Genomic DNA, 15,658 nt, shown 5'->3' with positions numbered 1-15,658 from the left:
GAAGTATAACTTCCTCTCCGTTAATTATAGCAAAACAACTTTTCAAAACTTGCAGAGTCACGAATTGAGATTTTTGTTTTCTATAATTAACACTTTACAATTATTATGTAAAGTGTTAATTATAGAAAACAAATATCTTAATTCGTGACTCTGCGAGTTTTAAAAAGTTGTTTTGCTATAATTAAGGGAGAAGAAATTATACTTTATTTCAATTCTAAAAGCTTAGATTGAGAGTTTAATCATCTTTAGTCAAGGATATATATATATATATATATATATATATATATATATATATATATATATATATATATATTAATTTTATGTTGGAATGGTTCAACATAAATAAATTCTATATATATTGCGTTCTCAAAATTCGATTATGCTTACGACATTCCTCTTCATAGTCGAATTATGAAAACATGGCAAAAACAAAAATATTGTAGCAAAAGACTGGTCTAGGGTCATGTATTTATGTGAGACATCATGAATCGTGTCCCATATACTTCAGATATAGGATCGATTACATGTGCTATAATATTTATCCTTTCTAAATTTTCCAAATGTCTGGGGCATTAAGAGGGGAAAAGGCCTAGAATTGGATACGACTAAAATGATTAAGCAATTGTTGAGGACAATCTGGGGTTTTTACCAAAGATTGGTTGCTCATGGACAGTTGGAAGTATGGGGTAAAATTTTGGAAAGGACCATATTGACATATTCTGAAAAGAGGCAACTTTTGTTCAGAAGTGATAGTCAAAATGGGAAGATGGAAATGTTTCCATAGGTGGAATTTATTCAATCTGTGTAAGATTACAAAACTTAATGCAAGAAAGATGTTGAAAGCAATGTATTTTGAATTTAAGACTTCATTTCCATGGAATTGATCTCCATTGGAATACTTTGTAATGTCTGTTGCCAAGTCTTTGTGACTTTGTGCATAGTCATTACAAGAGGATCAATGCATATGAGTTTAGAATCTGACAGATTTTGGTAAATGGCAGGAATTTGGAATTTTTACATTTACGATAAGGATTTGGGATTATGAAATGAGCATCATTGGAATTATGTTCAATTGATCTATTCCACAAAGTAAGGATCATAGACAAACATAGTGTGCATACTTGGTGTATGGCATAACTATTGTTTGGACAAACATAGTGTGCATGCTTGGAGCATGGAATGAGTATTGTTTTAATTCAAGTATTAAGTTGATTATTTGAGACATTATGCAATGAATATTGTATAATAAATATGGTGATAAATAAAAGGTATTTTATTTATATTCATAAGTTCTGAGACCATATTGGATTCGATTATTCTTGTGTTTCACTTTGCATGTTTTAACTTCCCGAATAACTAGGTTATTCAAACTATCCATAGTCGATCATACTTTGGAAGTAGGTATTGAGGCAAGACTGTCATGAAGGTTCTGTAGTTTGTCAGGGACAAAGTGGCTGCAGTGTTCATGAGTGCTCTTGGAATGAGATTCGAGTATTGGATTCAACCCACGCTTATTTGAATCACTTCATGTATTTTATCACGAGTGAATCATGAGACGATAATATCTTATATTCTTCAAACGGAGACGTGTGAGTTGTAGTTGTGTGTCAGTTGCACATTGACATATGTAAACGCAACTAGTAACTTGGTTGTTATAAAACATATCGTTGTGTGTACTTTGATGAGTAAGTACAAGCGAACACTTGGGTCAAATTTTATCCATTCCTTTTACCCTTGGAGGGATAAAAGCGATATATGTGGGCCATTCGATGATTTAGTGATGACACCCCTAAGTGCGTGGCCAAGCCTAGACTGATTTGATTTGTTCAATTAGTCGGTCGTCATAAATCGGAAATCGGGAAACAACAAATGGACAGAGAGAATGATTATAATCCATGTCTTAGTCCATATGATATCTAGAATGGAGGAATATATGATCCCATATCTAATGGACAAGTCATTTGACTAGGTCAGAGTTCGGCAACGACTTTAAGAGCTACGATTCCTAGTCGGGATCTTGGAGTCATACGCAATAATAGTTTTAGACTTATCCAAGTGGGAGACTGTTGGATTAGATGTCTAAGTCCATAACTATTATTGGTATGTATTCGACCCGAGAGTAGCATGGTCCATTTGGGTTGCATGGCATCGGAACAATTGGATAGACAAAATGAGAAAAAGGATACTTATGATTTATATTAATATATTATAAGTTCTAATATATTAATATGAAATCATATTATTTAATTAGTATTGATCAAGAATTAATTTAGAATTAATTTAGTGATCAAAAGGAACTAATTAAATATGAACTCTTATTTATATATAGGATGGGCCAAGTTCATTTAGGTTGGATAAGCTTTCATGGATAGTCCACAGAGTTTTAACCCATGGATCCCATGGAAATGAAAGGTCATGGGTATTAAGGTTTACATGAATGTAACCCTAATCCTCCACACTATATAAAGAGGTCTCTAGTTCATGAAATTGGCACTAGTGCATATACAAAAGAGGGCAAGGCCGATTTTCATAGAGTGAACCTAAGTATTCTTCTTCTCTAGTTATTTCAAGGGTTTTGGTGTTGTGTGAACCATTTGAGGTGCAACACTTGGGGCATTAAGCTCTTAAAGGTTTAAGACTTCAAGCTCCATCAAAAGGTATGTCATCTAACTAGACTTTTGTAGTATAGTTGCTTCATTGTATGTTAGTTAGGATGAGAACCTTGGAAAAATCATATTTGCATGTATAATAGAGAAAACATAGATCTAAGGTTTATAGGGTTGCATGTACACCATAGGAGTGTTAGAATGATCAAATCCCATCAAAAAGTGCTTGCATATAGAACTTAATTTTATTTATAAAATGTTGATATTTACTTTGTAATTCTATTCAGAGATCTAGTCTCAGAAATAGAAGTCAACCATTTCAGAATATGAGTATTATCATTTTGAAAAACGATTTAGTAAATAATCAAACATTTAAACAAATAAATGAGACATAAATATTTACACATGCTAAATTTAAAAAATACATTGTTCCAAAACAAACATTGTTTTATATTACAAGCAATTTATGTTCTAAGCATAAATAATAAACTAAACTTCGAGAGTGTAGTTCCAACTTGCTTGTGCTCAGCTAGTTACTCTTCTATAAATATTTGCAATCAAGTTAAAAATATTAGATTAACATTTAAGTACCAAGTACTTGAGTGTTACTCGAAAAGTATGAGTTCTATCCAGTAGATACCTGAAGTACTAGTCTCTTCCCGACTTTCTTTCTAGATAAGAGGAGCAGTTCCTCTACCAGTGTCCAGTTTCTTCACAAAAGAAACAAGATCCATCTATGTGGGCCTTATTGGATTTCTTGGTCTTAAAGGTATTTAGTCCATAAAACATGGGCCTTTTAGATCACACAAGGTGTCTCTTTTAGCCTTGCACTATTCCAACAAAATATCACTATATTTATTGAGTTATTGCTTAACCTGTTATATTATCATATATATATATATATATATATATATATATATATATATATATATATATATATATATATATATATCAAAATTATCCAAAACTTCCTAGAAGTCATGAATAATTGTTCCTAGTATGATTTTAGAAGCATCTTGAGCATCATTGCAATGCATTTACTAGGTATCATATTCAGGTTTATTGCTCAAAACAATTTATTTATGAGTAGGTCCTTTAAGTGTATACAATTTCACATCTCTCACGAGATTGTTTGTTAAGACATGAACCCATTCATTGAAGTTGTATCTATTGAATGTTATTGTTTCATTAAGTCATTTAAAGAGAAATGACAATTCATGGTTATGAGAGTGGATTATATATCTACAAAATTTTAACAAAATTCATTTAGTATTTTCAATATTTAATCTTCAATAATTAATACCCTTTTAGTTTCTAAAAACATTAATTATCAAAGGCTAGGATCCAAGTTACAAAACAAATAAATGGTTAGGTATCCTTTATCCCATTCATCCGAATTCAACCTGGTAGATATCAATTATCAGTTATATCTTACCATAATTAATTAGACATGTTTGATCCCATCTATGCCTCAGAACTCTCTTGCTTAGGTATCCTTTATCACAAGAGATCTCCGATCAAATCATCCAATTTGAAAAACTTGTGTAATCGGCCTATAACTTGGTTATAGAAATCACGAAAACACCTTGGCCATCAAAAGATAACACTAAGTGGTTAGGTATCCTTTATCCCACTAGTGCATAAAAGAGACGTGCGACTGTTCTTTAAAAGGATTGCATAGATTTGAGGTTTGTAAGGGGTCTTTGATGTTTTTATAATTCTAGTTTAAAAACATGAAATATCATGGTTATTACATGTATTCAATAAACCATGGTATACTTTAAAAAACTTATTCATGTTAAAATCACATTTTTAACAATGTTCTATATATAAAACCCAGTTTTATATAATTAACGCGATCAAAGTTTTAAATTAATAAGTAGTATTAAGTTATATCGTTTGAGCGCTTTAGAACATTTGGAAACCTTTTAATAAAACTTCCTTTTATAAAATAAGGTTTGAAGTTTGATAAGTTTATAAATCTCAATTTTAAACTTATACAATTTTAATCCCAAAATTTTACCAGTTTATTAGTTTTAACGATAAAGCTTGTTTTTATTGTAAAACTATTTTTTAGCATCTTATGTAAAAAGGTAAATTTCATTAAAACCAAACTCCTTGTGATGTTTATTTATGTTCAAACATTATTTTGCATTTAAAAAAATAATTTATCAACCATAACATAATAATAATAACATAAACATAAAAGAACATAAGCATGCATAACAATTATAACATATGTGCATAAACCAAGCCATTAACTAGTAATAATTTTGTGAGTCATCACAAAATTATCAAGTCAATTCATAAAGGGACATAAAGGACATTTATCTTGTAAAGTCTTCATGTGCTCCTACTTGCTTCAACACCTTGTAGCAAGTTTATAAAAATAATTTTATAAAGTTTGAGAAACTTTAATAAAATCAACTTTATAAACTTTTGATCTTCAAAATGGCCACCATCTTCATTATTGTTACATTTTTATAAATATAAACTATTTGTAAAACTAATCAATTACTTACAAAAATTAACAAATGAAAACTATCTATTTAATTATTACATACCATATGAATAAATAAATAGTTACAACCATTTTAAATTAATCAACACATGCAACAACACAAATGTACATGGCAAGTTTATGCACATCATACATACTTATATACTCAAAATTATATAAAACAACTCCTTGTTTTTCTAAGACAACTTTTATGACCAAAAAGATGCATGTAAACTTTTGGTCAAAAATAACAATTATAAACATTTTTAAAGTCGTCATAGAAAATCTGTATGAGTTTTTCTTGCAAAGAGAAAACCATCCATGTTTTCCAAAAACAAAGATTTCATCAACTTAACAAAAATCTAACTAATCTTGCAAACATAGCTCTGATACCAATTGTTGAGTTTTTATTCAAAAATCCAAATTTCACAACCGGTAAAAATGAAAATGAAAGCTTTAAAAAATGTTGAATAAAAATAAAACTATTTTACGAACCAAGGATCATTTTGCAAGACTAAGAAAGATTAAAACAACCATAGAAGGGAAAACATAACAACCTTTGAAGACTTTGATCCTCATGGGAGGTTGGAGTTGATGAAGTGTGTCATGAAAATCTAAAACAAGAGTTCTCTACAAGTATCCACCAAGCAAGAGTAGAACCATCAAAACATGCTAGTATTCACTTGTAATTTTTTGTTTATAAGCCTTTGAAATATATACCAAATATATGTTCAAAGGTGAAGCAACAAAGGGGCTTTGTCTAGCATCAAAATGCAAGAGAATGGAGGGGAAAAAGATCCTTAAAATTCTGAAATTTGGCAACCCTCTAGAGAGTATGGTGCTCTCGGATTTCATAGCCAAGAAGAAGAAGAATGAAGCTTGCTTGAACTCTCTTCAAATACCTTCCATGCCCTTCCTTATATAATGGCCAAAAAGCGAAAAGAGACCATAAAGCAAAAGTATGGACAACTTTGTTCCAAGCATGACATGAATTGATTAAACAATTCAAAAGAAGACCATGCTTGGTCTCCTCTTGCTTTTTCGAAAAAGCATGCACAAAAGAAGACAAAATTTGTCTCATGACTAGTTTATATATACATATATGTTATCTTTATAAAAATCAATTATTTTTATAAAGAATTCCCAACATATATATATATATATATATTTATATAACCAGTCATATATAAATATCTTATTTTATATAAAACTATCTTTTATATAAATTGTAACTAGCTTATTAAGATATAAATATGAATATATAAATATCTTATTTTATATAAAACTACATTTTATATAAATTGAACTAGTTTATTAAGATATATAAATATAACTTATAAATAATCATACTTTATGATATATTTCAAAAGTTGTTATTTCTCCAATAAATATTATTTCCACAAATAATAAATTCCCTATTAGTAAAATAATATTTCCATGAAATGATAATTTTCCAATTAAATACAAGTGTTGATATATTTATTAATAATCAAATAAATAATCAATTGACGGTAACTTGCTATATGGTGTGACCCTATAGGATCATATATTATTAGCAATATCATTCTATAATGACTCTTCGACATACAAGCTCTTTCAGAAAGTTCCAAAGACACCAAAAGGCCGATAACACCATGCATCGAAAGCCTTTCGTTGACCGTCTTTCAAATGAACAGAATCAGACCAAGAGATGATATCTGAAACAGAAAGATGCTCGAGTAAGTGGACATCCCACCAAATAGCAATCCTGGTCCAAATGTCTATTGGCTCCGTACATCCAGCAAAAAGATGATCAATAGTCTCAACAACCGAGTGGCACACCGAACACATAATTGTATGCATATCAATCCCCTGATACGATAATTTCTCCCTAGTAGGGATAATCTACAATCTAATCCTCCAAGTAAGAATATTAAGCTTGATAGGAACCCAATTATTCCACCTGGTCTCTCCACCACTGACAAGGATAATGCTAGAATCTATAATAGATCAAGCCACAGAAACTGAAAAAACATATGATGTATCACCAAGTCATCCCAATCTATCTGATTTGTCCTCCAAACGATGGTTCTACAAAACCTCTAAAAAATATCCCACTGACACTACACCATCCCTCCCCTAGGAATCCTACGAAGGTTACCCGAGTCCCAACCTATACCAACTCGATCTCTAACAGTCACTAATTTATGATTATCCAAGGCATAAATCCTATGAAAAGAAACTGCAAAGGGAGCCTCATTTAACCATATGTCATGCCAAAAACTTGTAGAAGCACCATCTCCTACCCTAATTGGGTGTAAAGAAAGAAGGTCAATTCCCCGATCTCTAAGATTCACAAGCATTCATATAAGATTATTCCATAGCCCCGAAATAGAACTCCGTGGAGATAAAAAGGAAAAACCACCCCCCATAAATGGTTTTCACAACCCTCACCCATAACAAATCAGAATGGTAAAAAAATCTCCACCCCCACTTAAACATCATACCTCTGTTAAAAGTAAAAAGGCTTACAACTCCAAGTCCACCAACTCCTTTAGAAGCCAAAAGTTTATCTCAATTCACCCAATGCATCCTTCTGTCATCTATATCAGCCCCCCAAAAAAATATGGTCCTCAAAGTTTCCAAAACACGAAGAACTGTAGCTGGAAATATTGATATAAAATAGATACCCAACGACCCTAGCACTGATTTGATGAGAGTAAGACAACCACCGAAAGAAACACATTTGGCCTTCCAAGACGCTAAACTGTTGCGAAATCTGTCAATAATAGGAGACCAAGAATTCACTCGGTTCATATTTTGACCCACAGGCACCCCAAGATGAATAAAAGGAAGGTACTCATAAGCGCAACCCATAACATTTTCCAGTTCCGCCACCTGAGAAGAGGGAACTCCTGCACCAATCAATCTAATTTTATGTAGGTTAATTTTGAGACCTGAAGCGAGAAAAAAGCATCTAAGGATACAAATAATATGAGTAGCATCATCCAAACTCCAAGGCGAGAGAATAACAACATCGTCTGCATAAAGGAGATGTGATATTTCTATATAGACACCAGCCATCCGAGCTCTATCAAGTGCCACACGAATCCCCTCCATAGCTAAAATAAAAAGTAAAGGAGATAAAGGATCTCCCTACCTCAAGCCTCTTTGAATCTGAAACTCCCGAGTAGGAGAACCATTAACCAGAACTGAAGCTCTAGTAGAACTAAGCATCTCCATGATCCACCTACACCATTTGGCCTCGAATCCCATAACGCTCATGATTTCAAGTAGATAGTACCAGGAAAGAGAATCATAAGCTTTTTCAAAATCCACTTTGAAAATAATGAGAGGATTTTTAGAAGCTTTACACCATGCTACGATCTTGTTAAGGAGAAAAGGACCATCTAAAATCTGTCTACCCTTTATAATGGCAGACTGCTATAGACTAAGCACAGAACCAATAACCATCACCAATCTGTTAGCTAAAAGTTTACCAATAATCTTGTATTAGCAACCAATTAAGCTAATGGGTCTAAAATCACGAACATACTTTGGGTCTTTGAATTTAGGGATGACAGTAAAGAAAGAAGCATTGCAACCTTTAGGAATATTCGAATGAGTATGAAAATGTGTAAAAAAAGTCACCAAATCGTCCTCCAAAAGGTCCAAATATCTCTTTATGAACCTAAAAGTAAAACCATCCGACCTGGGGATTTGAAAGACCCGCAATCCCAAACCGCTCTTTTGATTTCGTCCTGAGTAAAAGGGGCCTAAATAAAATGCATCTGAGACTCCGAAAGTGAAGAAAAGGAGGAATCACCAGTCTAGGTCTATTCCCTTTCTGACTTGAGAACAAAGATTGATAGAAAGGTTAAAATTCATCCTTCACCCGCCCTGAGTCGTCCACCAAAATACCATCACTATACACCCCCTGAATTATAATTTGATGCCTCTTTCAATTAACATCACCATGGAAAAAAATTATATTCTCATCCCCTTCTATACCCCAATGAATCTTCGCCTTCTGAGCTAGATCAATGTAAGAAATATGATCTAACTTGTTTAAATCCTTCTGAATTGAAACCCGATGTTCACGTAAATCAGCCAACCATCATTGATCATTAACCGAGCATCAATGGATTCAAGGATCTCCTACAATTCTTTTCTTTTTGAACCCATTCGATCCCAAGAAGAGGCATTCCACACTTTAATGTTATATTTAAGATTTTGTAATTTTTTCTTAAATATAACCCAAGGATTATTAGCCTCCAGAACCTGAGCTCAAGATTGTCTCACCATACCATCGAAACCATCCATATCAAACCAAGAATGAAACACCCTAAATGGGGAAGGGTCGTAGTCGACAATATGCTCCAAAAGAAGAATAGGACGATGATCCGATATTTTTTCTCCAAGACCATACTAGAAAATGAGGGAAGTAACCAAAAGTACCATATGTAACTAAGAATCTATCCAATTTACTAAATTTTGAACCCCAGTTATCGCTAAAAGTGTACCTAGGCCCACCCAAAGGAATATCTAGCAAGTCAGCTTGCTCAATAAAAGTGTTGAACAGAGTTGCAGTCGACGAATTAAACTGGGAACCCAATCTTTCCGCTTCATCTCTAACAACATTAAAATCTCCCATAATAATACATTCACCAGAAGAATTTATGATCATCTGAAGGATTTGGACCCAAAGACCTCACTTACTTTCTGCATCTTGAGGAGCATAAACTAAGATAAACATAATATTAAGGCCTGACTTCCTCCAAATCGCCTCAACCACCACAAAAAAAATCTTAAATCACAATCTTTTTATGAGAAATAACATCCGGATCCCATATGACAATAATACCTCCCAAAGCACCACGAGAAGGAGAAACCACATGAGAGAAATAAGTATTTCCCCAAAAAGACCGAACCACACCCAAGTCCACATTAGACAATTGCGATTCTTGGATAGCTAAAAAATTGACTTTTTGTTTTTGGCACAAAGATCTAATCCAAAACTGCTTGTCCCTACATCCCTCTCCTTAAATGTTAATAGAGATACAATTAATATCTCTACTTGTCTTTTCATGTGACCTTGTACAATTTCTTTCACCCGATCAAAGCAACCATCCATGTTATAGTCCAAAGATCTACCCATATCCAATGTTTTTTGGATTTCATTAAGAAAATCATTGTTTGTAATCAATCCTTCAAACGATTCACCGTGTCTCCCATAATTAGAAACACCCAGGGGTGGGAAAGAGATTCATCTGAATCCTCCACACCCGCCATTCTACCGAATCCACCTGAAAATCCAACGGGAACACACCTCTGTTCATTAAAGATCTGTTTTCCATTCGTGTGGGAGGAGGATGAATTAGCCGGAGCAGGAAAGACAGCCGAGAAGGGGCTGCGATAGCAGGTCTGACAGAAACATCGAAATCAGTAGGAGCTGCTTCAGAAGTCTTCATGACATCAGGATTAAGGGCTAATGTAGTCTCCATTTGATTCAGCTGTGGTGGGATCGTTTCTTGCATGGGAACATTACCAATATTACCATCAAGTTATTCACAGGAGCCAAAATTATCACACTTGAGATTTCCAGCTCTGTGAACATTTTTCTTATTATTATAATCATCATCTTTTTTCATATTTTCCAACGTTTCTTATATGCCAAAAGGATCTTCTGAAAAATATTCCTTATCCTTCTTTGATTATAAATCTTCCTCTTCATCAAAAGGGCCTTGTGCTTCTCGATTTTCCATGGTAGACTTAGGAAAGTCAGATGAGAAAGAAGGTTCCCATCCCGATGCTTCTTTGATTTGAATTTTAAAAACCATATCATCAACCTTAATCTTAATCTCTTATGAAATAATTACTTGGAATGTAGTTAAAATAAAAATTCAATTCTTATAAATGTCATCACCAAGGTCATCTTCAAGATAAGCAATATACCCCCACTTAGCTAGAATTCGTCTAAAAGCATCCTTACTCCATGAACGGAGAAGAAGTCCTTCAATATCTATCCAAACGAGTCTTTCAAGAGGAATAAGTTTCTATCTCATTCCCATTTTTCAACAAACCAATGGTTCAACTCATCATTAGCATGTCTCTTTCACTTTGAATTCAATCATAACCCAAAAACCACCAACATATCTAATATCGAAATCATCAAACCCTTCATCATAGAAAATCATACGAATATTCAGAAACGCAGAGAAGTCTCTAACTTTAACTAAACAAGCATGTTTTCTCTTTTCTACTATAAAATCTCCAGACGACATAACTAAAATGTCATCAACATGAGTCTTAACACAATCACCATCACCATTAGATTAACAACATTTTCATAAGAGTTAGTCGGGGAAACAATTCTCTCAACTTTATATGGTGCCCCACGAGAATGTGAAATTGGAATTTTAGTTTTCAAATTTTCAGATTTCGTAACTCTGGGGATGGATGCAAATAATTTATGGTATTCAAAACAAATATCACAAAGCTGTTTTATTATAACATCATCACCGCTCACACCCGAGAACCGAACAAAACCAAATCTTTTACCTAATCGTGACCTTTTATTAGATATAAAGACATTAGTGACTTTTCCAATATGATCACATACACGCCACAAATCCCTCGGGATTATGTAATCAGAAAAGTTCGTAATGTAGAAAGAAGAAATATTAGGGCTAACACGTTTGCTATGAGGAACCTGGTCACGATACCATACATTAGCAGTAGGGTTGGATTGCCAATTCTTGTTCCAAGAATCAATAGGTCTCCAACGTGAAGACGTGCTGGACAAGACTGATTAGAAAGGAGATACAGTTCAAATGCCGGCTGTTGATCGGCGTTTGATCCCGCCGAGAAAATACGAAATCGTCGGACGCTTGTGCCGAAATCTCCGGACGCTTATATATAATACCTTAATATACATATTTGGTCTAAGGATGAATTTTAAGAGATACAAGCCTTTAATGTGATTTTTACAATGAAGTAGTACACCATTCCGCCGTCAAAGCATATTCCTCCTCCGGTGTCCACCATTGTGGAACTCCCACACTTTCCATTTCAACCGATATAGCTTTCCCTTTCCCTTTTCCTTTCCTTTTCCCTCTCCTACTACCTCCCATTTGTGTTTTGACCGATGGTTGTGTTGGAGGTGGTGGTTGGGTGGTTGTTTTTTGCATCGAAGAGAAAGTCAGGAAAAGATTTTGTTGTAAATTTGGGTTTTGCCCAAAAAGATTTTGTTGAAGGTAAGGTGAGTTTGGAAATTGAATTGGAGGTGAAGCGGGATTGAAAGAGGCTCCTTGGTATGGGATTTGTTGTGACCCTTGAGACGATAAGATGCTAAAATAATTTTCGTAACCGACAAATCCGAGAGGCGAGGTTGTGTTTGGTTGTGTGTTTGGGTTTGATGGAGGGGTGTTTGGGTTTTTGATCCATATTTTTGGTTAAAGAAAGTATGAGATTTTATAAAATATAGAGAGAAAGAAAGAAAGGTGTAAAAAAATTGGGTAATGTGTTGTATTTATAGTAAAAATTAAAAAGTAATCTTTTTATTTGAATTTGACTGTTTGACAACGGTCTAATGTCTAAACGGTCCATTTTTGGCTCGTTTCATCCGGTCAAGACGCCCACGAGAAGCAACACAATTAGTGGCAACGAAAAGGGGGATGTTCATCTCATTAAGAGCACGTTATGGCCGAGCCACGTAGGCAATAACGACGTTGTACGTGCCCACACTGGGTGCTCTTATTCAAACCAGGAGACTCATTCAAATCTCCATCTCCATTTTGCTCCATGAAATCCACCACCACACTATCATTCGTCTCTTTTTAACCACAACCAGCCTCAATTTTGTTTTGCCTTCAAAAAACTGTTGGTTTCTCCCTTCTCTCTTCTTTGTTTGAAACACTATTATGCCCACAACCCACCGGCCAATGCCATGGTGATGCCTTTAGCAACCAACCATCGTCATCTCTTTCTTTCTAAAATAAACCTACACTTACTACCTTACCGAACAACACCATCAATTCTCACCTCGGCCGCATCCATATTTGCTTCTTCCCTTGTTCCACCATCTCTGTCACATACCACCGCCTTCACCATCTTTGAGACGGTGGTGCTGACTTCGTACCTTACAGTCTCGACAAAGGTAAAAAATCCCTCATTTGTAAAAAAAAACGATTTACTAGGTTAGGGTTTTTTGGGTTTTTGAATAACACTATATGGTGATTATTTTCTTTTCTTTGCGAAGTTCAGTCTGTTTATGCTCATCTTTCAAGATGTTGGAGGAAAACTGATGCAATTCAGAGTTCAGAGCAAGAAGTCCTATCTGTCTATGCTGCGGGGCACATTTTTAGGGTATACAATTGATAGCAGTCAGCAACCTAGCATATTGTTTCTTTTCTCTCTAAAATAATAGACATTTTTGATTGAGTTTCTTCTGTTGATTGTTTTTTTAATAGATCTGACCATAATCCCCTTTCTCTGAAGTATGTTTCTTTCTCATTTTAAGACATTATTGGTGGAAATAGGTTATCAGGATGCACATCATTACTATTGGGTTTTGAGCATTCTAACACTCCCATGGTGTACATGCAACCCTAGAAACATTGGATCTATATTTTACTATGATACATGCAAATTTGATTTCCAAGGTTCATAACCTATCTAGCATAGCATGGGGAACTTTTAAACATATATGCTAGTTGTAGAACATAACTTATGTTGTTTGGATTCCTTGAAAACCTTGTGAGCCTAGCACCTCAAGTGTGATGCCTTAAATGTCTCACACAACACCACAATACTTGTAATAACCTTGAGGGAAGTTTACTAACACCTCATAATCGGCTAGCCCTCTTTCTTGCTTGTACAAGTGCCGATTTTGCTAGTCTAGGGATCCTTTTATAGTTGTGGCACAATTAGGGTTACACCATGTAAACCCTAATTGTCATGGTTTTCCATATTCCATGATCCATGGGTTTGTAACCTCCATGGACTATCCATGGAGCACCATATGGGTTTTAGGCCAATCCAACAAACCATGGATCATTAGCCCACTATACAAGAATATATGATTTACACAATCAACCCAATATATTTAATTAGTCTCTTTTTAATCACTTAATTAATTCCAAATTAATTCTTTGATCAATACTAATTAAATAGCATTATTAATATATTAGAGCTTATAATATATTAATAACCTTAAGTTTCCTTTCTCTCATTTTGGTCTATCCAAGCATTGCAATGCCATGCAACCCAAATGGACCATGCTGGGTCGGGTCAAGTACATACCAAATATAGTTATGGACTTAGACACTATATCCAACAGTTTCCCACTTGGATAAGTCTAATAACTATAGTTGCAGATATGACTTCAGAACCCGACTAGCAATCGTAGCTCTTTCAAGGTCTCGTGGAACTGAGATGATGATGATACGCCATTTAAGATAAGTGATCATATAATCCTCTGCTCTCAAGATATCAACCGGACAAATACATGGAACATGGTCTTACTTATTGTCCATCTTTTGTTTCTCGATCTATGATATGTTTGATATAGAACTAAATTGAACACATCAATTAGGTTCTGACCGGGCCTGGTACATAGGTAAAAAAATCATCGAGGGGCCCAGATATCGCTTCTAATCCTAGAAGGAACAGATAAACTTCGACTCATATGCTTGTACTGACTACTTGTTGAATTATGCACAAAAGCACGTTTTATAACATCGAGTTACCAATGCGTTTTCATACAATCAATGTATAACCAACTCATAGTCAACAAATCATATCTCTAGGTTTGAAGATTTATATGATATTACCATCTCACGATCACTCAAGATAAATTCCATGAAGTGATACAAGTGAGCGTGGGTTGAGTCCAATACTCAGGCCTTATGAGCACTCATGAATGTTGCAGCAACCATTGCTATGTCTAATACACCTTAGACACTCTACAAACCCAATTCATGACAGTCTTAATTCAATACCTACTTCCAAAGTATGACTGACTGTGGAGAGTTTGAATAATATAATTATTCTGGAAGTCAAAACATGCAAAGTTGAAACAATAGTAAACGATTAACATAAGATAGTAACACTTTACTCATAAATAAATAACAACTTTTATTTAATCATCAAATGTCAATTACATTTTACAAGTTTTAGAACTATCTAATTATTAAAACTAATATCATCCTTCAGCCAGATGCGCCTCGCATGCTGTAAATGCTTAACCCTACTCAGTCCCTTCGTGAGGGGATCTGCCGGGTTCTCATCTGATGATACCCCCTTTGCCACGAGGAGTCCGTCTTCTATTCGATGTATAATGAAATGGTATTTTCTGTCAATGTGTCTGGATCTCCCGTGATCCCTTGGTTCCTTAGCTAAAGCAATCGCACTTTCGCTGTCACAGAAAATTTCCATTGGCTCTTTTATAGATGGTACAACTCCAAGGTCTCCAATGAAGTTCTTTAGCCATATCGCCTCTTTTTCTGCCTCGCTTGCTGTTATATACTCTGATTCACAAGTTGAATCAGCTAACGTCTCCTGCTTGGAACGT

This window comes from Lactuca virosa, chromosome 5, assembly GCF_052849685.1.
Source record: "Lactuca virosa cultivar CGN04683 chromosome 5, Lactuca_virosa_CGN04683_v6, whole genome shotgun sequence".
Classification (NCBI taxonomy): Eukaryota; Viridiplantae; Streptophyta; class Magnoliopsida; order Asterales; family Asteraceae; genus Lactuca; species Lactuca virosa.
This window is presented reverse-complemented; position numbering follows the sequence as displayed.